The sequence below is a fragment of the Bos indicus genome, chromosome X (genome assembly GCF_029378745.1).
Source record: "Bos indicus isolate NIAB-ARS_2022 breed Sahiwal x Tharparkar chromosome X, NIAB-ARS_B.indTharparkar_mat_pri_1.0, whole genome shotgun sequence".
NCBI classification, from domain to species: Eukaryota; Metazoa; Chordata; class Mammalia; order Artiodactyla; family Bovidae; genus Bos; species Bos indicus.
The window spans coordinates 70,358,487-70,383,082 of NC_091789.1; the positions used below are offsets into that span (position 1 = coordinate 70,358,487).

At 40.4% G+C, this 24,596-nt stretch overlaps 1 long non-coding RNA gene across 2 annotated transcripts in view; it reads left to right on the top strand.

Annotated features, from left to right (window-relative positions):
- Nucleotides 1–2: 2 nt before the first annotated feature.
- Nucleotides 3–24,596, top strand: part of LOC109555502 (uncharacterized) — a 42,835-nt gene continuing 18,241 nt past the window's right edge. Inside the window, exons 1-2 of one of the 2 annotated variants that reach the window (XR_002180281.2) lie at nt 3–547; nt 24,379–24,489. This is a non-coding gene — a long non-coding RNA (uncharacterized lncRNA). Of the gene's footprint in view, nt 24,490–24,596 lie in introns of both variants that reach the window. The other variant, XR_011565375.1, reaches the window with a different exon arrangement.

The following is a 24,596-nucleotide window of genomic DNA, read 5'->3' on the forward strand; positions in this document are numbered from 1 at the left end:
AGTTCCCAGCGGAGGCACTCATGGTGCCACTAGGTCCAACCACATTCGCTCCACTCCATCTTCCCGCCGCATTTGAATTCGAGTGGACACCGATATTAAGCTGCAACTTTCTTTGTCTTTTTTCCAACTCCACCCCTTCGTTTCTACATGTTCTCAACCAACGTGGGGATGGCTACAGAGCGAGAGATTGGCTGCCGCTTTGAGGATACGGAGACCGGGAGATAGCCAGAATTAGCTCTTCCAGGGCTCGGGTACACGCGGAAGTCCGGCTCCTCCCGACCTCTTTCGTCTCTTGCTCGGTTCCCATAGGCTGCCTGTCTTAGACAGGTACTGAGGTCGCGGAGCTGGAACTCTGGGCGAGAGGCGCCTGCGTTTGCTTGCGCGGCTTTTCATAGTGTGTGTTTTTTCTTCGAGTTTTACCGCTTTTCCTGAAGGGGTTGAATCGCTGCCTTGGTTAGTGGCGAGGTTCGGCACAGTCAGTGGCTGTGCAGAGTGACGCTGTTTCAGTCTTAGCTCTCACTCAGTCTGGATCATATGGCAACGCGCGGTAAGTCGCACAGATGTATGCAATTCATGACCAGGGAGAGGTCTCTGGGCTTGTTTTGTGTCTCTCCCTGGAGAGTAACCTGTGTCAGGGAGCTTGGGGTTGTGTATGGCTACGTATGACATCACAGATGCTGTTTTGGGTACATTTGATCTCTCTGAGCCATTGGCCAGGATCGTGGGTGATGGGATATTTGATCTGAGTGGATTTTGCAAGCCATAGTCCAAAGCTTCTAGGATGTGTGTGCCTGTATGCCGGGATGTGCATTTTTTGGAGCTTTGGGGCCTTTGAGTCCCTGGGTGTGAGTTGTCTGTGTAGGCGTCTGCTCCCCAGAATGTGAGATCTCTGAGCTTTTGATTCTGGGTCCCAAGTTGTGATGTCTCTGAGCTGCTTTGAGGAGGGTTTTGTCTTAGGGTGTGAACTATCAGCTGCTTGGTGTCTGTGCACAGGGTGCAGCTTTTCCATTTGTCTGGGAACTTTATCTTCAGGTTGTATGATGTTCTTGAGTTACTCAAAGTCCTGTCCTTCTATTTAGGGGTTTCAGTATTAGGTTAGTAAGTGTCCGGAGTGGTTCGGAAGTCAGTCTCCATGATGTGAAGTATCTGTGCAATTCTCATTTGTTTCTGTCTTGAAGACCTTGGTTTGTTTGGAGGCTCTTTGTCGCAGTGTGTTTGGTCTCCGTCGTGTTTGCGGGTCTGAGACTCGAGTTGTGAGCTCTCTGTGCAGATACACAGTGACCTGTTTTTGGTGTCTCTGGGTATCTACCTGAGCTGTGTGGAGTCGTTGTGTTAGAAATAAAGCCTCTTGCATTCTTGGCTGTGAGGTCTCTGTCCAGGAACTGAGGATTTGAAAGTTGGCAGATATGATTCCGAAGCCTGGAACCTGACATGCTGACTGTGTGTTGTTGAGTGTGTCACCCGTCTCCTGGAATCTCAGTATGTATGATAATTAATACAGTGGGGCCAGTGTCCGTCTTGGAGGGCACCTGTGCACGTTAGCAATGTGTGTAAAGGGCCTGGTTCCCGGCTGTCCTTCAGCAAATGTTTTCTGAGCACCTGCCATATACCAGAGCCCTAATTCGAGGAGTTTGTGACAGGACAAAATGGACCAAGTCTCTCATTTCATAGACCTGATTGTCAGTAAGTAAATCAAGGGTGGCAGGCACTATGAAGAAAGATAATGCTAGATCAGGGGAAAGGGTGTGTATAGGTATGATGTTATTATTTTATTCAAGATAATGAGGGAAAGTCTCCTTGAAAGATGGCAATTAAGCAGAGATGTGGAGGAAGTGAGGGAGCAGGCCATGGGCTTACCTGAAGGAAGAGCTTTCCAGGCAGAAGGAACAATAAATGCAACAGTCCTGGCAGGGAAATCTACTTGGCATGCTTCTGAATGTCAAGGAGTCCTGTGATGCTCTGGGATTGGCATATTTTGTTTGGATTAGCACTCATTGAAAGGGTCTTGTGCTGCTGTCTCTGTTTTTTCCCACAGTTTGTGGTCATCTGCATTTCACAGATGAAGGACTCAAGAATCCAATGTGTGCTCTGCACCTTCTCTCCTAGCTATACCTGAAATTAGGAGTGAAACCTTCTGGTCCATGGTGAGAGACAGAGAGCTTGAGTATACCAGCTGTTGGGATGATAGAATGTCAGTTAACCAGCGGATATCAGTTATAATGTGGGAATAGTGCCTCACAATATTGCTACTCTTGGTGGAGGGCAGGACTTAAGAAGGAGAAAGCAACTGGGGCAAAGGAGGGAGGTAGTAATGGGAAGCTGGAGGACAATGAGAAAATAAAAACCAATGGCTTCATCACATTGCTTGGATTTGCCCCATTTTACCTTGAGTAACTGATTGTATTAGAATATAGTCACCTTTTCTCTGTCCCTACCCATTTTTTCCCTCTCTTTCTCTTTTGTGCCAGGGATACCACCTGGGCCTGAAGATTTCTGTAAATTTTTCAACTACAAGCTCGGTTTTTCAATAGATTATCTATTTCTTTGTGGCTGAACTTAGTTAGTTCTTTTCACTGAAATTGCCAGATGCCATTATTTAGAATCATTCACAGAATCCTTTTAATTTCTGTGGAATCTGAAATCTGTTTTACTCTCGATATTGGTAAGTGTTGTCTTTAGTTATCTAGCTCTCTTTTTTGTATATGAGTAGAAGTTTATGAATTTGTATTGATCTTTTAAAGAGCCAGCTTTGGGTTTTGTTGATTATCTCTATTTTTTTTTCTCATATCTGTTCTGATTGCTATTTCCCTTATTTTTCAGACAGTCTCTCTACTAAAGGGGTTTAATAAAGTCCCTGAGAGTTTCCCAAGCATAATGAAAAGTGACAGATTCTAGGGCACTATTGTAGCTGCACTAAGTGAGATTCACTGAATGTGGATCATGAAATCTGCATTTTTTTTTTTAGAATTCCTCAGTTCTGATTGACATGGACAACTTGTCTAGGCAGTACCAGAGCAGAGGAATGGTCTTATTTTGACTCCTGCCAGGCTCTGTCTCCATTTGGAGCTTGTGTAGGTGACAGGGGTTTGCTGCCTTCTCTGATGCAGGAACCCACGACCTCCAGTCTCGGAGACTCACTGACATGCTGTCTGCTGTTCTGAGGAGGCTTTCAGACCATCGTTTCTACAAAACATCCTAGTTCCAGTCTTTCAAAGCCTCTATCTGAAAGATTTCTGAAGAAATTGAATTTCTATTTAGTGTGCATTTCCTTGATGTAAGATCAATTTCTGTTATGTGGTAGCTTTTATTCGACATATTTTGCCATAGCAGTTGGATCTTACCCTTGACTAGAAATGCAGAACACACTGAGTTTTCCACAATGCATCCAGACCGGTGGCTCCCTGACTGCTGGGTGACACTGAGCAAGTTACATAGTTTCTCTGTGGCTCATTCCTCCATTAGCCACATAGAAGCACTAGCTTGGAGTAAATTTAACTACTTCATCGGGCACTGTAGAAGACTGACCATGTTAAGACATGGGAAATCGTCAGAACAGTATGTGCCATATGGTATGTTCCCAGTCGATTCTAGCTGTTGTCATTACTGTAGTTAATATTATTGCTGTTCCACATTTCCCTGGATAGTGTACCAGGGACACAGTGTTAAGACCACCTTGACTCACCACATGGACCTTGCAGTGTCACTTCAGCCCTTCAGGGCCTCAAGAACCCAGTGAATGAGGCATGGGGGAAGGATTTTTTTTTTTTTTTTTTTAGCATAATGAGTATCCGCCTCTTCCAATGAGGATATTGTGAAGCCTAAATGCAAAACTGAGGTTTCATCATGTGCTCATATGGAAAAGTTTAGTGCATATTCTCTATGAAATTACAAGTCTAATAACCCCTTCATATGATCTGTATAATGACAGGAAATAAGTGGTCACTGAACCATTATAGAACATGAGTATGTAAAGTTTTAAAAACCTTATAGATGGAAATTTAAAGGCTGTGGTCCCACATCACATTTTTTTTTTTTTTGCATTCTTTTTATCAAGTCTAATTCTCCTGTATCAAATTCTGAAAATCTGAATCTGATGAAGACATGAAAACATTAATAGTCAGACTTTCATCAGTAATGCTTTATTTAATGTGTAGTTTTCACATTGCCAGTTTTAGTCTGTTTCTTATTTCTTCTGCCAATATTCATGATTTTTAATTCAAGGGTGATGGTATGGATATTTTCTGACGTAAATCATGAGGAGATTATCAGCCATGTTTTTGGATGGAGAGTCTGAGGATGGGGCACAGGTGCTAGAGAGTGGAGTTGGGGTGGTAGGGGAAAAGAGTTGGGGCAGGGACAGGGGGGTGTGAGTACAAGCAGAAACAGAAGTGAAGAGAGGCAAGAAGATAAGCTCAACCTTCTGAACCGTGGTTAGCTCTCCATATGTACAGGTATAATAAAGTCTTTGAGTACTCATCACAACACTATGAGGTAAGAATTTTTAATGCTATCATCCCTTTCCGCAGCTAAGGAAGCAGAAACATGTAGTGGTTAATGGGTGAATGAATTTGCCCAAAGTCACCTCCCTGGAAGAGCTGAGTCAGATTGTTGCCCAGGCCAGAGAGGAACAGAGACGTGTTGTATCTGACCCCCAGTCTGGAATACATTGAAGTGTCTAGTGTGCTCTGGATCAAAAGGCAGATCAACATGTCTATCTGCAGGAAACTTTACTGTGTATGGATCTGTGTATTGATTGAACACAGTTTCTCCTAAGTGCTTGAAAGACCATGGGGTGTCATGTCAGAATGCACACATCACAGAGAACAGTTCCTGGTCCAAATGAACATCTCAACATGTGTTTCCTCTGACCAACATTAGTGGAGCACCCTCATTATTATGGAAAGTAGCATAACCATAGTATAATATAAAGATAAACAGAACAACAGATACAGAATCATGACAACATTAACTCCCCTATCTCATACTTTTAAAAAATTACGAGAACAAAACCTGGAAGGCAAAAGACCACATATTAAGTTTTTTATTTTTTCTCTCACATGCGACATTCTAGATAATTTCCAAATAACCTTTTTTTTAGCTTTTTAAACAATATTTATCATTGATTGATTATTATTTACAGTATTGGTTTGATTTCTGTCACACTTCAACCTGAATTAACCATGAGTGTAGGTGTACATATGCCCCTTCCTTCTTGAATCCCTCCCACTTCCCGCTTATTCCCACCCCTCTAGGCTATTACAGAGCCCCCATTTGAGTTCCCTGAGTCATATAGCAAATTCCCATTGGCTGTCTATTTACATATGTTAGTATAAATGCATCCATTGCTACTCTCTCCGTTTATCTCACCCTCTCCCTCTTCTCCCCTATCCTTGTGCATAAGACTGTTCTCTATGTCAGTGTCTCCATTGCTGCTCTGCGAACAGGTTTATCAGTACCATCCTTCTAGATTCCATATATATGCATTAATACACGGTATTTGTTTTTTCTTGTTCTAACTTTCTTCATTCTGTATAATAGGCTCTGGGTTCATCCACCTCCTTAGAACTGACTCAGAGGCATTCCTTTTTTTCTATGGCTGACTAGCATTCCATTGTATATATGCACCACAGCTTCTTTATCCATTCCCCTGTCGATTGACATCTAGCTTGCTTCCATGTCTTGCCTACTGTAAATAGTGCTGCAGTGAACACTGGGATACATATGTCTTTTTTGGCTTTGGTTTTTGAAGGGTATATGCCTAATAGTGGGATTGCTAGGTCATATGGTGGTTTTATTCCTAGCTTTTTTTTTTTTTTTTTAAGGAAGTACCATACTGTCTTCCATAGTGGCTATATCAATTTACATTCCAGCAGTGTAGGAGGGTTCCCTTTTCTCCACACCCTCTTCAGCACTTGTTGCTTGTGGATTGTTTGATGATGTCCATTCTGTCTGGTGTGAGGTGATATCCCATTGTAGTTTTGATTTGTATTTCACTAATAAAGAGCTTCTGGGGTGCTTCAGACAGTAGAGAGACTTCCTGCAGTGCAGGAGACCCGGGTTTAATCTCTGGGTCAGGAAGATGGCCTGGAGAAGGAAATGGCAACCCACTCCAGTATGCTTGCCTGGAAAATTCCATGGACAGAGGAGCCTGACAGGCTACAGTCCATGGGTTCACAAAGAGTTGGACACAACTGACAAACTAACACTCTAATAATGAGTTATGGTAAGCATCTCTTCATGTGTTTATTAGCCATCTGTATGTCTTCTTTGGAGAAATATCTGTTTAGGACTTTTGCCCACTTTTTGACTGGGTTGTTTGTTTCTCTTGTATTGACTTGTATGAACTGTTTGTATGTTTTGGAAATTAATACTTTGTCAGTTGTTTCATTTGCTATTATTTTCTCCCAATCTGAGGGTGGTCTTTTCACCTTGTTTATAGTTTTCTTTGCTATGCAATAACTTTTAAATTTAAATAGCGCCCACTTATTTGTTTTTGTTTTTATTTCCTTTTTTCTAGGAGGTTTGTCATAGAGGATCTTACTATGATTTATGTTATACAGTGTTCTGCCTATGTTTTCTTCCAAGAGTTTTATAGTTTCTGGTCTTACATTTAGGTCTTTAGTCCATTTTGAGTTTAACTTTGTGTATGGTGTTAGGAAGTGTTCTAATTTAATTCTTTTGCACTTAGTTGTCTACTTCTTCCAGCACCACTTATTGAAAGTGCTGTCTTATTCCCATTGTATATTCTTGCCTCCTAAGTAAAAGATAAGGTGCCCATATGTGTATGGGATTTTCTCTGGGCTTTCTATCTTGTTCCATTGGCCTATACTTCTTTTTTTCTGCCAGTAACGTACTGTCTTTGGAGAAGGCAATGGCACTCCACTCCAGTACTTTTCCCTAGAAAATCCCATGGACGGAGGAGCCTGGTAGGCTGAAGTCCATGGGGTCGCTAGAGTCGGACATGACTGAGCGACTTCACTTTCAATTTCATGCATTGGAGAAGGAAATGGAAACCCACTCCAGTGTTCTTGCCTGGAGAATCCCAGGGACAGGAAGCCTGGTGGGCTGCCATCTATGGGGTCACACAGAGTCGGACACGACTGAAGCAATGCAGCAGCAACGTACTGTCTTAATGACTATAACTTTGTAGTATAATCTGAAATCAGGTAAGTTGATTCTTTCAGCTCCATTCTTCGTTCTCAAGATTAATTTGTCTATTCAGGGGCTTTTGTGTTTCCATATGAACTGTGATATTTTTTGTTCTAGTTCTATGAAAAACACCATTAGTATTTTGATAGGGATCACATTGAATTTGTAGATTGCATTTGGTAGTATGGTCATTTTCACAATATTGATTCTTCTTACCCAGGAACCTGGAATATCTCTCCATCTGTTTATGTCATCTTTGATTTCTTTCATCAAATTATAATTTTCTGTATACAGTTCTTTTGTCTCCTTAGGTAAGTTTATTCCTAGATGTTTTATTCTTTTTGTTCAGTGGTGAATGGAATTGGTTCCTTAATTTCTCTTTCTGATTTTTCATTGTTAGTATGTAGGAATGCAAATTATTTCTGTGTATTGATTTTTTATCCTGCAACTTTGCTAAATTCACTGATTAACTCTAGTAATTTTCTGATAGCATCTTGGTTTTCTATTTACAGCATCACGTCATTTGCAAACAGTGAGTGCTATACTTTTTCTTTTCGGATCTGGATTCCTTTTATTTCTTTTTCTTCTCTGATTGTTGTATCTAGGACTTCCAAAACTGGACTGAATAATAGTGGTGACAGTGGACACTCTTTTCTTGTTCCTGATGTTAGGGGGCGTGCTTTCACTTTTTAACCATTGAAAATAATATTTGCTGTGGGCTTATCAAATGTGGCCTTTACTATGTTGAGGTAGGTTCCTTCTATGCCCATTTCTTGAAGAGTTTTAATCAGGGCCAATGGCTCCTCAGACTGAGGGGTCCACGGGTAATGATTTTAGAGGCCCACAGCACTTGATTTATGCTGGCTGACTCTGCAAACCCTCCAACCCCTCTTATGGATACAAACACACACAACAGCACAGCAGAAATTGTGAGTTTGTCTTTGTCTCCTGAGGTAATTGCAGATTTGTGGACTCACTACCCAGAGTTGTCACTGGCCATCCTTTGCTCATTCTTGTCCTGGACAGGGGCACCACAGAGATGCATGGACCTGTCTCCCCTAGTCTGTCGATGTCTCCTGCCTCCTCTACTCATTGTTAGACCTCTCATGTTCTTTTGCCTTCATCTCCTTGTCAGCAGGGGCCTGGGCCCATGAACACACACACAAACACAGGTGACACAAACAAACACCTGTACACATGCATGTGCAAGGCACAGGGACAAACAGGGAAGAAATGTGTCAGTACCTGAAGAACCAGTGATTCATATGAAATACAGTGACTTCATATTTCTTATAGGAAAATCTCCATTCTGATCTTCATATGTGAAATATACAGAATTCCAAGTTCCATGAAAGAGTGTTTAAGCCTAGATTTTGACATAAGAAATACAAATAATTCCATATTTCATGAAAAAACAGTGGTGCACATATTTTCATTTGTGACATAGAGATAACTCCAATACCATATTGGTTCTCCATATCTGAAGAAAACTAAAGCCATGATTTTCATCTGTGAAATATAGAGAATTGAATATTTAATGTAAGAAAGTCACCACCCAGATTTTCATATATGAAGTATAGAAAATACAATATTTCATGTAGGAAACTCAGCATACAGATTTTCATAAAGTGAAATACAAAAAGTTCAATGTTTCATGACATAAATTCAGCACTGACATTTTCATATGTAAAATATAGAGAATTTCATTTTTAACTGAGTAAAATTTCACCCTATTTTCACATGTGAAATATACAGAATTCCATTTTTTAAGTAGTAATATTGGTGCACAGATTTTGATATCAAAAATATACACAATTCCAGATTGCACGTGGGTAAATTAGCACCCAGTTTTTCAGATGTGACATACATAATGTTCAGTATTTCCTAGAGGAAACTTTGAGCAGAGATTTTCATATATGATATATAGAAGATTTCATATTTTGTGGTAAGTGGGTGGCCAGGTTTCAAATGTGATATATAGAGAATTCCACATTTCATGTGGGAAAATTGGCAACTGTATTTTCATATATGAATTGTAGAGTTCAGCATTTTATTGTATGAATATCTGGGATGACATTTCCTTATATAAAACATGGAAACTTTCTTATGTCATGTATGAAAATCTGTTCTGATTAATATATGTGAAAAGTAAAGATTTCATATTTCATGTAGGTCAAGTTTTTCCCAGTTTGGTATAATATGAAATATAGACAGTTACATATTTCTGTAATAAAATCTTAATTAAGATTTTTGTATGTTAAAAATACAGAATCCCATGTATCAATATAGCAGAAAAACCTCTCTTCCAATTATCATCTGTAAAATATACAGAAGTCCATATTTCATTTAGGAAAACTTCTAATGTGATGTCCACATGCAGAACACAAAATTCCCCATTCACATTTGAGAATCTATGTCTACAAAACCCATGCTAATATTTTAATATGTGAAGTTTAGGGCATTTATTATTTAGTGTAGGAAAATGAACATCTATATTTTCAAATGCTAAACACAGAGAATTCCATATACCGTGTAGGAAAATGTGCAACCAATATTTATAAATGCAATAGGAAAAATTCAACATGTCATTTGTAAAATATAGAGAAATACATATATTGTAGAACACACAGTACCCATATTTTCATATGTGAAATATAAATTAGTCTGTATTTAAATCAAGGAAATCTGTGCTCAGATCTTTTATATGAAATGTAAAGAGTACCACACATCATGTAAGAACCTCTATCTAGATTTTCATTTGTGAAATATACACATTTTGTATTTATGGAATGAATATTTGCTTCTGGAATTTCATATTTGAACTGTAGCGAATTGCATATCTCTTGTCAGAAAATTTAATTGAGAAATTCATTTATGAAAGTAGAATTCCATAATTCAGCAGGAAAATGGATGCTCAAATTTTCCTATGTGAATAATACAGGATTCTCTCTTCATGCAGGAAAATATGTGCACATATATCCACATGTGAAACATGCATTATTCCATATATCATGACCAAACATACACAGCTAGATTTTCAAACATGAAGTACAGATTTCATACTTCATGTAGAAAAATCTGTACCCATATTTTCATGTGTGAAATATAGACAGTTACATATTTGCTGTAAGAAAGTCATCATTCAGGCTTTCCTATATGAAATATAGAGTATTCCATATTTTAAGCAGGAAAATCTGCACTAATACCTTAATACAAGAAATGTACAGAATTTCATATTTCATGTAGAAAATCGACACCTAGATTTTCAAATGTGAAATATAAAAAAGTTCCATCTTTCCTAAAGTTAACCTGTCCTCATATTTTGATAAAGGAAATACAGAGAATTCCATAGTTCATGTGGGAAAATCTAGACCAAGATATTCCTATGTGACATGTAGCAAATTGCACATACTATGGAGCAAAATCAGGGTCCACATGCATATAGGAAACAGAGGGATTATGTATTTCATAGAAGCATTATCTAAGGTAAGATTTCCACATTTGAAACAGAAAATTCCATATTTCATGTAAAAAATTCTGAACTCAGATTTTCAATCTAAAATATACACTGTTCATATGTCATGTAAGAAAATATGTACCCTGGTTTTCATATGAGAAATGAGCAAAAACCCATATTTCATCTCAAAAATTCATCTTGTTTTTACTTGGGAACTATAGAGAGTTCCATATATTTTCTAAACTATCTGGTCTGAGATTTCCACATAGGAAATGTGAAAAATTTCATATGTAATGTGTGAATATCTGTATACAGATTTCAATATGTGACATATAGAGATTTCATATTTCATGTAGAAAAATCTGTTCCCAAATATCTATATGTGAAATCAGAATTACATATTCTATGCCCCAAAAATCATAAGATTTTCTTATATGAAATATGCAGAATCCCATATAGCAATATATCAGAAAATCCGCACTTATCATCTGTAAGATATACATGTTTTCATACTTCAATTAGGAAAATTTGCACTGAGATTTCCACACGTGAATCATACAGAATTACATATTTTCACAGTTGAAAATCTAGGCCCACAAAACCCATGCTAATATTTTAATATGACCTCTATAGAGAATTTAATATTTAATGTAAGGAAAAGAATGTCAATATTTTCCAAAGGTAAACACAGAGAATTCCATATATCATGTGCAGAATGTGCACATAGATTTTAATAAGTGTAAAATAAAACATTCAATATTTAAGCAGGAAAAACTTTTCCAGATTTTCATATAGCATATTGCATGTTTCATGCAGGAAAATCTTTATCTAGATTTTCAAATGTGAAATATAGAAAGTTACATATTTAATGTAAAAAAATCAGCACCCATATTTTCATATGTGAAATATAGAGTATCGCAAAACAAGGAAATCCGTGTCCGTATTTCTTCATGTGAAATATAAAATATACCAACTTTCATGTAGGAAAATCTGTACCTAGAGGATCATTTATGAAATGTACAAAATTTCTAGTTCAATAATGAAACTTTGCCTCGGTGTTTCATATTTGAACTATGGAGAATTATATACTTCATGTCTGAAAATCTTAACTGAGATTTTCATTAAAAAATGTAAAAATATTCCATACTTTATTCAGGAAAATATATGCTCAAATTTTCCTATGTGAAATATACAGCATTCCATATTTATGTAGGAAAACGTGTGCAGGGATATCCAGATATGAAACGTACAATAGTTATCTATCATGACCAAAAATATACAGCTAGATTTCCAAACATAAATACAGATTTCAAATTTAATGTAGAAAACTCTACACCCGTAACTCACATGTGATATAGAGAAAATTGCACATTTCATGCAGGAAAATCATCATTCAGGTTTATGTATGCATAAAGCAGGGCATTTAAAACCAGTGCTCTGGAACAACCCATAGCAATAGGGTGGGAAGGGAGGTGAGTGTGGCTTAAAGATGTGTGAGCACTTGTATACCTATGGCTCACTAATGTTGACATATGGCAATAACCATCACAGTATGGTACAGTAATTATCCTCCAGTTAAAACAAATAAATTACTTTGAATTAAAAAAATGAAAAAAATAAATAAGTAGAAGGAACTCTACTCAGTGCTCTGTGGTGACCTAAATGGGAAGGCAATCCAAAAATGAAGGGATCTATGTATGCCTATAATAGATTGACTTTGATGTACAACAGAAACTAATATAAGATGGTAAAGCAACTCTATTCCAATAAAAATTGTTTTTAAAATATTACAATTCAACTATACCTCCAGCAGTGAATGAATAAATGGTTCCCCCATTTGCAATATATATGTCCTAGGGGACATTATGCTTTTTAAGTATAATATTTCAGCTAGAGGAAGATAAAAACTGTATCATCACATGATATTGTTAGTTAATTTACCTGAGTTATAGAAACAGAGTAGAATGTGATTATCTTGGGCTAATGGAAATAGACCATGATGGTCTAAGTTACCAACTTTCTGTCAAATGTTGAATAATCTCACCAAGGAAGATACGGTAATAGGGGCAAGAGGGGCATGGAGCTGCCGTCCTCAGCTAAAGACCATAGGAGTTAGAAGACCAGGCCCACCAATAGCCTCTCAGCAGAGTGTAGTAAAAGATATATTTCAGCCTTCCTCCATGGCCCTGCAGGTGCTCTGGCCTTGGTCTGGGTAACAACGCGTGGAGCCTGGGGACAGGCTAAAAGCCGAGTCTTGCAGAGGTACAGAGACATTTCTAGAGCCACTCACTGACCTGGCCCAGGGTTCAGAGCAGTAGGCAATCTGCCTGCCATCCCCACCTCCATGACATAATGCTTGTGGCAATCTGATTGGGTCAGAGTCTACAGGACCCAGCCCCCGCCCCCACAATTAGGGTAGACTGAGAAGACTGAGGGCAGCTGTGGGCTGGGCACCTGGCTCCCTCATTTAAGGTGGCTGGGCAGGGTGTGGGGACCTTGGTAAGTCAAGGGCCCAGAGACTGAAAGCTGCCTCTTCAGCTGTGACTAACCACGGGTGGGAGGACCAAGACAGGGTGATGGATGAATGCCCTCAGACAGGATAGTCAGCTTGCCCAGGAATCTCCTCCTCCTAACCAGGACCTTGGAATGTGAAAATCAAGCTTGGAATCTTACCATTCAGCATAGAGAATGATATTTGTTTTGCTAGAGGTTTACAGGAACAGTTACCTCACCGTGACTTTTCTTCAAGAATAAAATATCTGACAGCAAGAAGTTTGTCACAGCTAATCACATCCCTCCCACAAGTTTTAAGTGGACATTCTTGAAAGCTTTTGGGAAGTTCAGGATTTTTTTTAATATAAATTTATTTATTTTAATTGGAGGTTAATTACTTTGCAATATTGGTTTTGCATACAACAAAAGAGATACAGATGTATAGAACAGTCTTTTGGACTCTGTGGGAGAGGGAGAGGGTGGGATGATTTGGGAGAATGGCATTGAAACATGTATAATATCATATATGAAATGAGTCGCCAGTCCAAGTTCGATGCATGATACTGGTTGCTTAGGGCTGGTGCACTGGGATAACCCAGGGAGGGCAGTTCAGGATTTTTTAAGGCATAAGCCACCCATCTACTTGCATGGCCCTGGAAGAAAATGCTCTCTTCTTTAAACTCCAATGTTCTGATATTGCTTGTCCAACCTATGGGTACAACAGTTCAGTTCAGTTCAGTTGCTCAGTCATGTCTGACTCTCTGCGACCCCACAGACTGCAGCCAGCCAGGCTTCCCTTTCCATCACCAACTCCTGGAGTTTATCCAAAATCATGTCCATTGACTTGGTGATGCCATCCAACCATCTCATCCTCTGTCATCCCCTTCTCCTCCAGGGTCTTTTCCGGTGAGCCAGCTCTTCTCATCAGGTGGCAAAAGTACTGGCGTTTCAGCTTCAACATCAGTCCTTCCAATGAACACTCAGGACTAATCTCCGTTAGGATGGACTGGTTGGATCTCCTTGCAGTCCAAGGGACTCTCAAGAGTCTTTTCTAACACCACAGTTCAAAAGCATCAATTCTTCAGTGCTCAGCTTTTTTCATAGTCCAACTCACATCCATACATGACTACTGGAAAAACCATACCATTGATTAGACAGACCTTTGTTGGCAAAGCAATGTCTCTGATTTTTAATATGCTGTCTAGGTTGGTCATAGCTTTCCTTCCAAGGTGTAAGTGTCTTAATTTCCTGGCTGAGGTCACCATCTGAGTGATTTTAGACCCGCCCAAAAAATAAAGTCTGCCACTGTTTCCACTGTTTCCCCATCTATTTGCCATGAAGTGAAGGGACCAGATGCCATGATCTTAGTTTTCTGAATGTTGAGCTTTAAGCCAACATTTTCCTCTCCTCTTTCACTTTTATCAAGAGGCTCTTTAGTTATTTTGCACATTCTGCCATAGGCGTGGTGTCATCTGCATATCTGAGGTTATTGATACTTCTCCCGGCAGTCTTAATTCTAGCTTGTGCTTCATCCACCCCAGCAATTCTCATGATGTACTCTGCATATAAGTTAAATAAGCAGGGTGACAATATACAGCCTTGATGCACTCCTTTTCCGATTTGGAACCAGTCTGTTGTTCCACATCCAGTTTTAATTGTTGCTTCCTGACTTGCATACAGATTTCTCAGGAGGCATGTCAGGTGGTCTGGTATTCCCATCTCTTTCAGAATTTTCCACAGTTTATTGTGTTCCACACAGTCAAAGGCTTTGGCATAGTCAATAAAGCAGAAATAGATCTTTTTCTGGAACTCTCTTGCTTTTTCCATGATCCAGTGGATGTTGGCAATTTGATCTCTGGTTCCTCTGCCTTTTCTAAAACTAGCTTGAACATCTGGAATTTCACAGTTTACGGATTGTTGAAGTCTGACTTGGAGAATTTTGAGCATTACTTTACTAGCGTGTGAGTTGAGTGCAATTGTATGGTAGTTTGAGCATTCTTTGGTATTGCCTTTCTTTGGGATTGGAAGGAAAACTGACCTTTTCCAGTCCTGTGGCCACTGCTGAGTTCTCCAAATTTGCTGGCATATTGAGTGCACTGCTTTCACAGCATCATCTTTCAGGATTTGAAATAGCTCAACTGGAATTCTATCACCTCTACTAGCTTTATTCGTTGCACTGCTTCCGAAGGCCCACTTGACTTCACATTCCAGGATGTCTGGCTGTAGGTGACTGACCACATCATCGTGGTTATTTGGGTTGTGAAGATGGTTTTTGTACAGTTCTTCTGTGTATTCTTGCCACCCCTTCTTAATATCTTCTGCTTCTGTTAGATCCATACCATTTTTGTGCTTTATTGAGCTCATCTTTGCAGGAAATCTTCCCTTGGTATCTCTAATTTTCTTGAAGAGATCTCTAGTCTTTCCCACTCTATTGTTCTCCTCTATTTCTTTGCACTGATCTCTGAGGAAGGCTTTCTTATCTCTCCTTGCTTTTCTTTGCAATTCTGCATTTAAATGGGGATATCTTTCCTTTTGTCCTTTGCTTTTTGCTTCTCTTCTTTTCACAGCTATTTGTAAGGCCTCCTCAGACAGCCATTTTGCTTTTTTGCATTTCTTTTTCTTAGCGATGGTCTTGATCCCTGTCTCTTCGAAAATGTCACGAACCCCCATCTATAGTTCTTCAGACACTCCATCTATCAGATCTAACCTTTGAATATGTTTGTCACTTTCACTGTTTAATCATAAGGGATCTTATTTAAGTCATGCCCATATGGTCTAGTGGTTTTCCCTACTTTCTTCAATTTAGGTCTCAATTTGGCAATAAGGAGCTCATGATCTGAGCCACAGTCAACTCCTGGTCTTGTTTTGGCTGCTCTATAGAGCTTCTCCATCTTTGGCTGCAAGGAATATAACCAACCTGATATTGGTGTTGATGATCTGGTGATGTCCATGTGTAAAGTCTTCTCTTGTTTTGTTGGAAGAGGGTGTTTGCTATGGCCAGTGCATTATCTTGGCAAAACCCCATTAGCCTTTGCCCTGCTTCATTCTGTACTCCAAGGCCAAATTTGCCTGTTACTCCAGGTGTTTCTTGACTTCCTACTTTTGTATTCCAGGCCCCTATAATGAAAAGGGCGTCTTTTGGGGGGCATTAGTTCTAAAAGGTCTTGTAGGTCTTCATAGAACCGTTCAACTTTAGCTTCTTCAGCATTACTGGTCAGCATTACTAGACTTGGATTACTGTGATATTGAATGGTTTGCCTTGAAAATGAACAGAGATCCTTCTGAAATTTTTGAGATTGCTCCCAAGTACTGTATTTTGGACTCTTTTCTTGACTATGATGGCTACTCCATTTCCTCTAAGGGATTCTTGCCCACAGTAGTAGCTATCATGGTCATCTGAGTTAAATTCACACATTCCAGTCCATTTTAATTCACTGATTCCTAAAATATTGATGTTCACCTTGCCACTTTTCGGTTTGACCACTTCCAATTTGCCTTGATTAATGGACCTAACATTCCAGATTGCTATGCAATATTGCTCTTTACAGCATTGGACCTTACTTCCATCACCAGTCAAATCCACAACAGGGTGTTGTTTTTGCTTTGGCTTCATGTCTTCATTCTTTCTGGAGTTATTTCTCTCCTGATATCTCCAGTAGTATTTTGGGCACTTATCGACCTGGGGAGTTCATCTTTCAGTGTCCTAGCTTTTTGCCTTTTCATGCTGTTCATAGGGTTCTTGGGGAAGAATACTGAAGTGGTTTGCCCATGAGTACATGGGTATTTGTTCATAGTAGCATCTTATTTCTCAATTGTTAATAGTAACATCTTATCTCTCAATTCTGTGGAGGGTAACAGACCATCTTAGCATATGCCTCTTTCCACAGCCACATTCAGTCATAAAATTATGTGAAGTTTATCCTTCTCTCTAGAAACAAATTAGAAAACACTGATGGTTACCCCAATTACTATGTAAATTTAGGGCAAAATAACTGTGATGAGTGTTTTAATCAGGTCTTTTTGAGGACGGCTTCATATTTTGAAAATTTTGTAATAAACAATGCTTGCTAGGATCATTTCAGTCACCTTGTCATTTCCGAATCTTTGCAACCCCATGGACTGCAGCATGCCAGGCTTCCCTGTAATTCTTCATCTCCTGGAGCTTGCTCAAATTCATTTCCACCGAGTCAGTGATGCCATTCAACCATCTCGTCCTCTATCATCCCTTTCTTCTCTTGCCTTCGATCTTTCCCACCATGAGTGTCATCTATAATCAGTCAGTTCTTTGCATCAGGTGGCAAAAGTATTGGAACTTCAGCCTCAGCATCGGTTCTCCCAATGACTTTCAGAAATGTTTTCCTTTAAAATGATTAGTTTTATCACCTTGCTGTCCAAGAGACTCTCAAGAGTCTTCTGTAACACCACAGCCCAAAAGCATCAATTCTTTGGCACTCAGCATTCCTTATGGTCCAACTCTCACATCCATACATGACTAGTGAAAAAAACGTAGTTTTGACTGTATGGAAATTTGTCAGTAAATAATGGGTCTTCTTTTTAATATGCTGTTTAGATGTGCCATAGGATTTCTTCAAAACAGCAAAACTTTTCATTTCATGGCTGCAGTCACCTTCTGCAGTGATTTTGGAGCCCAAGAAAATACAGTCTGTACAATCTGTTACTGTTTCCTTTGCATCCACATCTATTTCCAGGAAGTGATGGAACCGAATGCTGTGATCTTAGTTCTTTGAATGTTAAGTTTTAGGTCAGCTTTTTTCAGTCTCATCTTTCACTTTAAACCAGAGGCTGTTTAGTCCCTCTTCACTTTCTGCCATTAGGTTGTTGTCATCTGCATATCTGAGGTTATTGATATTTCTCCTTGCAGTCTTGATTCCAGCTTGTGTGTCATCCAGTCCTGCATTTCCCATGATGTAATCTGCATGTACGGAGAAGGCAATGGCACCCCACTCCAGTACTCTTGCCTGGAAACTCCATGGACAGAGGAGCCTGGTAGGCTGCAGTCCATGTGGTCGCTAAGAGTTGGGAACGACTGAGCGACTTCACTTTCATTTTTCACTTTCAAGCATTGGAGAAGGAAATGGCAACCCACTCCAGTGTTCTTGCCTGGAGAATCCCAGGGACGGGGAAGCCTGGTGGGCTGCCGTCTCTGGGGTCACACAGAGTCGGACACAACTGAAGTAACTTAGCAGAAATCTGCGTGTAAGTTAAATAAGCAAGATGACAATATTCAGGCTTGACGTACTGCTTTCCCAATTTGAACCAGTCCGTTGTTCCATGTTTGATTCTAACTGTTGCTTCTTAACCTGAATACAGATGTCTCAGGAGGCAGGTAATGTCGTCTGGTATTTCCATATCTTTAAGAATTTGTAACAGTTTGTTGCGACCCAAACAGTCAAAGCGTAATTGACAGTTTGCTAGGAAACATATTTATAATACCTCTATTCTCTTTGCAGTCTTTTAGTAGTTTCCTTATCATGGCCATCACATTATGGTTTAATACTTATTCAATAAAAGAAATGTTTCCCATACATTCTGTCTTTGTGGAGAGGATTTCTGGATTGGTAAGAAACTTTGAATTTTGTTTTCATCTGTATTATTGCTAAACAACCCATTTTTTCTTAAGCAGCTGCTTTCTGGGTTTAGGCAAGCTGCTTAGTGGGGTAAGCTTTGGGATACAGATGAATATTTAGCAGTAGCAAGTTGAGAGGAGAAAATGAATATCATGAATAAATTGTATCCTCTCAAAATTTTATGCTGAAGACATAACTGTCTGTACATTATATTTAGTCAAAATGTGAGTAGATTGTCTTCTTCTGACCCTATTTGGAAATAGGACCTCTGAATAGGTACTTGGGTTAATACAACTGATTCTTTATAAGAAAAGGAGATCAGTCACAGAAAACACAGAGACATTACTGTGTGAAGACAAAGCCAGAAAATTCTGGACTGACACAGTCCAGAACAGAACAAATCTCCTGACCCTTTGATTTCTGGTTTGATCCTCAGAAGCTTGAGAAAACATTTTTAAAGCTACCTGGTATGTTTTTCATTGTTCTGGCAACCCTAGAAAACCAATACACACATTTCCTCTTGAAAAGAGGCTTTCAGTTTCAAATGAGGCCTCCTTTTCTTACCTAGGGTCTCATGGAAAGGAAACTAGTAATGGAATCTCTAACACATAAACTGATGATCCTCACAGATACTTAACACTCCCTTAGAGTTTTCACCATTTCTTTAGAGATTCAACTGGGCTAGAGCTTGTTCCTATTTCATGGGTAAAGTTGGCCTAGGAACTACTAGAATGAGCATCATTTACAGTAAGTGGTAGAAGAAAATAAGCCTATCATGAAGACAGCCCCACCTCATAAAATAGATACAGGCCTCTCCTTTCATCTGTTAGAGGCAAAGGGAAGTGACCAAGGTATTCTGCCTATAGCTTTAGTAATGTCACAGAGTCGTGATGTCATGGCAACCATGCCTCCCTAAATCTCCCTTAACCAAGACACTAGGCTGTGACACTAGGCTGTAGTAGCCATGGGGAAGCCTAGAGGATCACAAGCCCTCCCAAACCATTGAAATCACATGGGCTTTTCCCTCAGAGAGTTTTCCAGGTGTGTTATTGTTACCTTCTCCATGGCAGAATTTGTAGTCTATGGTCACCACTCTTATCAGCAGTCCTCTGGTTTCCTGAGAACCCCAAGAGACCACCATTCCTACTTGCAAAGTACATATCTGAAAAAAAAGTAAAATAAAAAGGAATGCAATCCAGTCCAAACTGAAGGGCTTAAAGGAGACTTGCTCGCTCACACTGTTCAAACAGTGTGAATACTTAATAGAGCTGGAGTCGGGATTCACCTATATATAGACTATTCTCTTAAGCATATTTCAATTTGGAGATCATAACAAGATAATCACGTATCTGGGATTTCATTTTCTTCCTCGTTGACTACTTCTCTACTCATACAACCAGAAGATAGCATTAACTTGGAAGTTACATTTTTGTATTAGGACTTTCCTCTCACTTTTCCAACTGTACCAATTGTGCTAAATGACTTCCTACCACTAAAGATGGCCCAGTTTATAGTAATTCCTCCTGCCATACAAGAGTCTCTCAAAAAAAGAAAAGGCAGATAGAATGCAAAAGCACAGACAAGGCAAGTTTCTGAGGACTGTTTGAAATAAAGAAAGGCCATGGGAAAGTAGGCCATGAGTCAGCTGATTGTCATCATGGTGTTGTTATAGACTCTGTGGCATCAGAAAGAGACAAGCGGCACTCAAAGATGCAGAACAGCTGGGTTTATTCAGCACCAGTGTGGGCTCAGTGGAGTTGCCTCCAAAGACTGAGTGCCCTGCCTTTGTTCTAAGTATCTTTTATGCACCATAAATTTCCTGCTCAAACAGCTCAGATCCCTCCTTTCCCCAGGTAGCCCTAGTTCCCAAGGAGAGGAGGTAACCAGCAAGCAAGAGATCAGATGCATAAGCAGTGACTGATGAGCAGCAGATGTTAACACAAGATAAAGGAAGGGAAAGCAAAAGGTTGCTACTTTAATTGGGGGCTTTGGTCTGGTTTCTATCTCATTCCCCCCTCTTGATGTTTATGGTGCATCTGCAGCTGTCAGAGAACATCATCATCCAGAACTGGCTGGTAATCCTTTAAAAGCAACAGCTAGGTGGCTGTTCTCCATTTGACAACTGTTCCTATGAATGAACGTTGTTATGTTTTTGATTAGGACGGGTGTGAACCAGGGAATAAGCAGACATCAGTGAGTATGACTACGACAATCCCAATCATTGTCTTAACCAGAAACATTGTCTGAACCAGAACATGGACAATCTTCTTGATATTTTTAGCTATGTCTGTCACAAATTTTCCATTGTCATCTATTTGGATACAACAGTCAGTTTGGTTGAATTTCCCATATGCTCCTCCTTCCTCCACTGTTCGATATTGATAGATGGCAGTCCTCATCTGGGATTGTTGCTGTAATGACAGTTCCAATGCAGTTGCAATTTCATTAGTTATAATCTCAAGTAATGCCTGCAGTTGGATTATTCAATTGAGCATGTAAATGGGGGTCCTGTATCCCCAACTCCCATCTTCACCCTAGTTTTGTTTTCCTCCTAGCTCAAGGAATCATTTTTCTCTGTGTCTCAGGTTATCACAAATTGGGAACACCAGCATATCCCCTGGTGTGGGTAAGAGGAAGAAACCTGACTGAATTATTCCTATGGTGCAGTTTCTTCCATATCTGCATGGGAGCTCTGAGTTGGCCCTTCTTCCACAATTCCAAAAAGTTCCTCTCAGGATTGCCATAAGTCTGGGTTTGTGCAGTAAAGATGCTTCCAATGTGGGCTAATGCCTGGGATTGCAAGAAAGGGATTAGTATCAGGTTGATTTCCTGTACAGTTTTGCTCTAGAATCCCAGAAGTGGAATTCAAGGGAATGCAAGTGTGATTTCCATTCCCTCCTTTTTGGGGAGCCCAATACCAGGTTGGGGCCCCTGGACACCATGGAAATTTCTTATAGGGATCATTATAGACCAGGGCTCTTCTGCATTTTGTTTCTCCGACCGAGGTATAATTTAACCCTTCTCAGCTTAGGCATTCTTTGCCTACTGTTTCCTTGGACAGGGCACAACTCTGAATAGGACACCCTGCCCACCTGCTAATTGTTAGATTCCATTGGAATAGCAGAGAGGCATCCAATCCAGTACACTTCCAGGGCCCATGTACCCTCAAGGTAGAAAGACTCCATACATTCAGAACAATCATCCTGGCTCTCAGATGAGGAGGGGATTTTACAACTTAAAAGGCAAAAATATGCTGTTTTCATAATTAAGTTGATCACAATATGAGGAAACTCCAAAAAACAAGAACTATGAAGAATTAGACAAAGCAGAGAGAGAGAGTTTTTGGATACAAGTCCACTCTGGGGGAAAGAGTAAAGCCCTATTCCAAATAAGATGAATAGGGGGAGTCCCAGACCAATTAATAACCAATACATCTGCCTTTTGTCGGTCCTATTGGTTCCTCAAGCTTCAGCCGTGCTTTTATTGACCAGCTTCCAGTGTGGCCAGAGTGGGGCTTTGGGGATGGTTGTTTCCTTCTCTGCAAGGTCAGGCACAGGGATTCCTCCAGACTAAGGGTCGTTTCCCACTTCTCTTGGCTATCAGTCAGACTTGCAGGTTTGACTCTGGAGTAATGGAACCAAGCGTCTATTCCTTCCACCTTGAGATCAGTGTGGGTAGTTAGGGTTAAAGAATATGGCCCTTTCCACATGTGTTTTAAAGGCTCTTTTTTGCAATCCTTTACCCATACTCAGTCCCCTGGTTGGTGAGGATGTACTGTTATGCCTAAGGAAACGAGTATTCTATCAATTATCCATGTATGTACTTGAGAGATGGTGTGTCCTAACCCTTGTAGCTGCTTATATAAGTTCAAGTTCCCTAGTTCTCTGGTGTCTCCCCTTAAGTTGACTAGTGAGGGTGGTCGTCCATACAGGATTTCAAATGGTGAAAACCCTATCCCTGCCTGGGGCAAACTCCTCACTTTTAAGAGGGCTGCAGGCAACATACCTACCCAAGATAAGCTGGTCTCCTGGCATAGTTTTGCTAGAGTTTGTTTGAGGGTTCAATTCACGTGTTCCACTTTCCCTGAACCCTGGGGATGGTAGGCAGTATGCAATTTCCACTGGGTTTTCAAAGTCTTTGACACCTGTTGTTCTGCGTTGGCTACAAATGCTGGTCCCTTGTCTGATGCTATGGACAGAGGCATTCCATATCTGAGGACAATGTCTTTCAGGACTGCCTTGGTTACTTGTCTTGCTTTTTCAGTTTGGATAGGAAAGGCTTCCACCCAGCCTGAAAAGATGCAGATAAAAACTACAAGATATCTAAATTCTTGATTTGGAGTGATTTCAGTGAAACCTGCTTCCGTATCCTCAAAGGGGGATAGTCCACAATGTTGTGTCCCTGCCGATCTACTAGGGCCCTGGCGAGCTTTATTTTGTAAACAGTTTACACATCACTGAGAGAAGAACAGAGTGCAGGGAGGTGAGCAACAAGATAGTATGGGTCTAGCAAACTCTCTAAGGCAGTCTTGCCCATATGGGTCAGTTCATGTTGCTGGTACACCAGCTTGTAGGCAAGATGTGCCAGAACATGGACTTGCAGTCTTGTGTGAGCCACCATCCCATCTTTGCCTTGGTTCCCCCTTCCATTTTTCTCCATTTTTCCTCCTCAGGAAAGTACCTGGGGGCAGCTGGTATCTCCAGGGCTAGCAGGACTTTGAATTTGGCGGCTGCCGCGGGCAGCCTCCTTGGTGGCTGCATCAGTGTGACGGTTCCCTTCGGCCACTGGGTCACTTCCCTTCTGGTGGCCTTTGCAGTGGACAACTGACACTTCCTTTGGTTCCCATACTACTTCCAGAAGTTTCAATATTTTGACTTGGGTTTTGATCCCTTTCCCTCCTGCTGTAAGGAGTCCTCTTTCCTTGTATAAGGCTCCGTGGACATGTAGAGTAGTGAAAGCATACCGCAAGTCTGTATAGGTATTGACTCGCTGCTCTCAGCTGAGTTCCCGGGCCCCGATTAATGCCCATAACTCCACTCTCTGCGCTGACCATCCTTGAGGAAGTGCCTCTCCTTCCTCCACTTCAGAGTGAGACACTACAGCATACCCAACCATCTTCTTTCTGTTTTCCATGTAACTGCTACCATCTGTATATAGGACCAAGTCTGGGTTGTGGGGTGGCTTGTCAGTCAGGTCTTGTCTATTAGAAAACACTTCGTCTAATAATTCCAAGCAATCATGTTCCAAGGGCCCTGCTTCTTTTGGTAGGAAGATACCTGGTTTTAGAGTTCATACAACTTTCAGGTTTCCCCATGGATGTTTACATAGTAACCCTTGATACTCAGTCATCCATGCATGTGTGAGCCAGTGGTGGCCTCTGCTATCCATCAGGGTTACAACTGAGTGTATGATCTTAACATTTAGGTTTTGCCCCAACATTAATTTGACAGCCTCGCTCACTAGCATGGTAGTGGCTGCTATTGCTTGGAGGTAGGGTGGCCATCTGTTTAGACAAGTGGCCACTGGCCTTTGGCAAGGCCTGGATTTTTGGGTCAAGACTCCCAAGGCCATTTTGTACATTTCATGACCACAGAGATTGAACACTCTGTTGATATTGGGAAGCTCTAGGGCTGAGGCATTGGAGACTTTGGCCTTAATTGTTTGAAATGCCACTTCTTGGCTCCATTCAAGGGGAGCCTTTTCTTCTTTCAGGGCCTCATATAGGGTTCTGGCCAGGTCTGAAAATCCAGGGATCCATATCCTGCAGAATCCTGCTGCTCCCAGGAGCTCGTGGACCTTCTGGTGAGTGGTAGGGGGAGGGTTGGTGCAAACTGCTTGTTTCCTTTCAGTTCGTAGCATTTGCTGGCCCGAGATGATATTAAAACCTAGATATTTGATTTGTCTTTTAC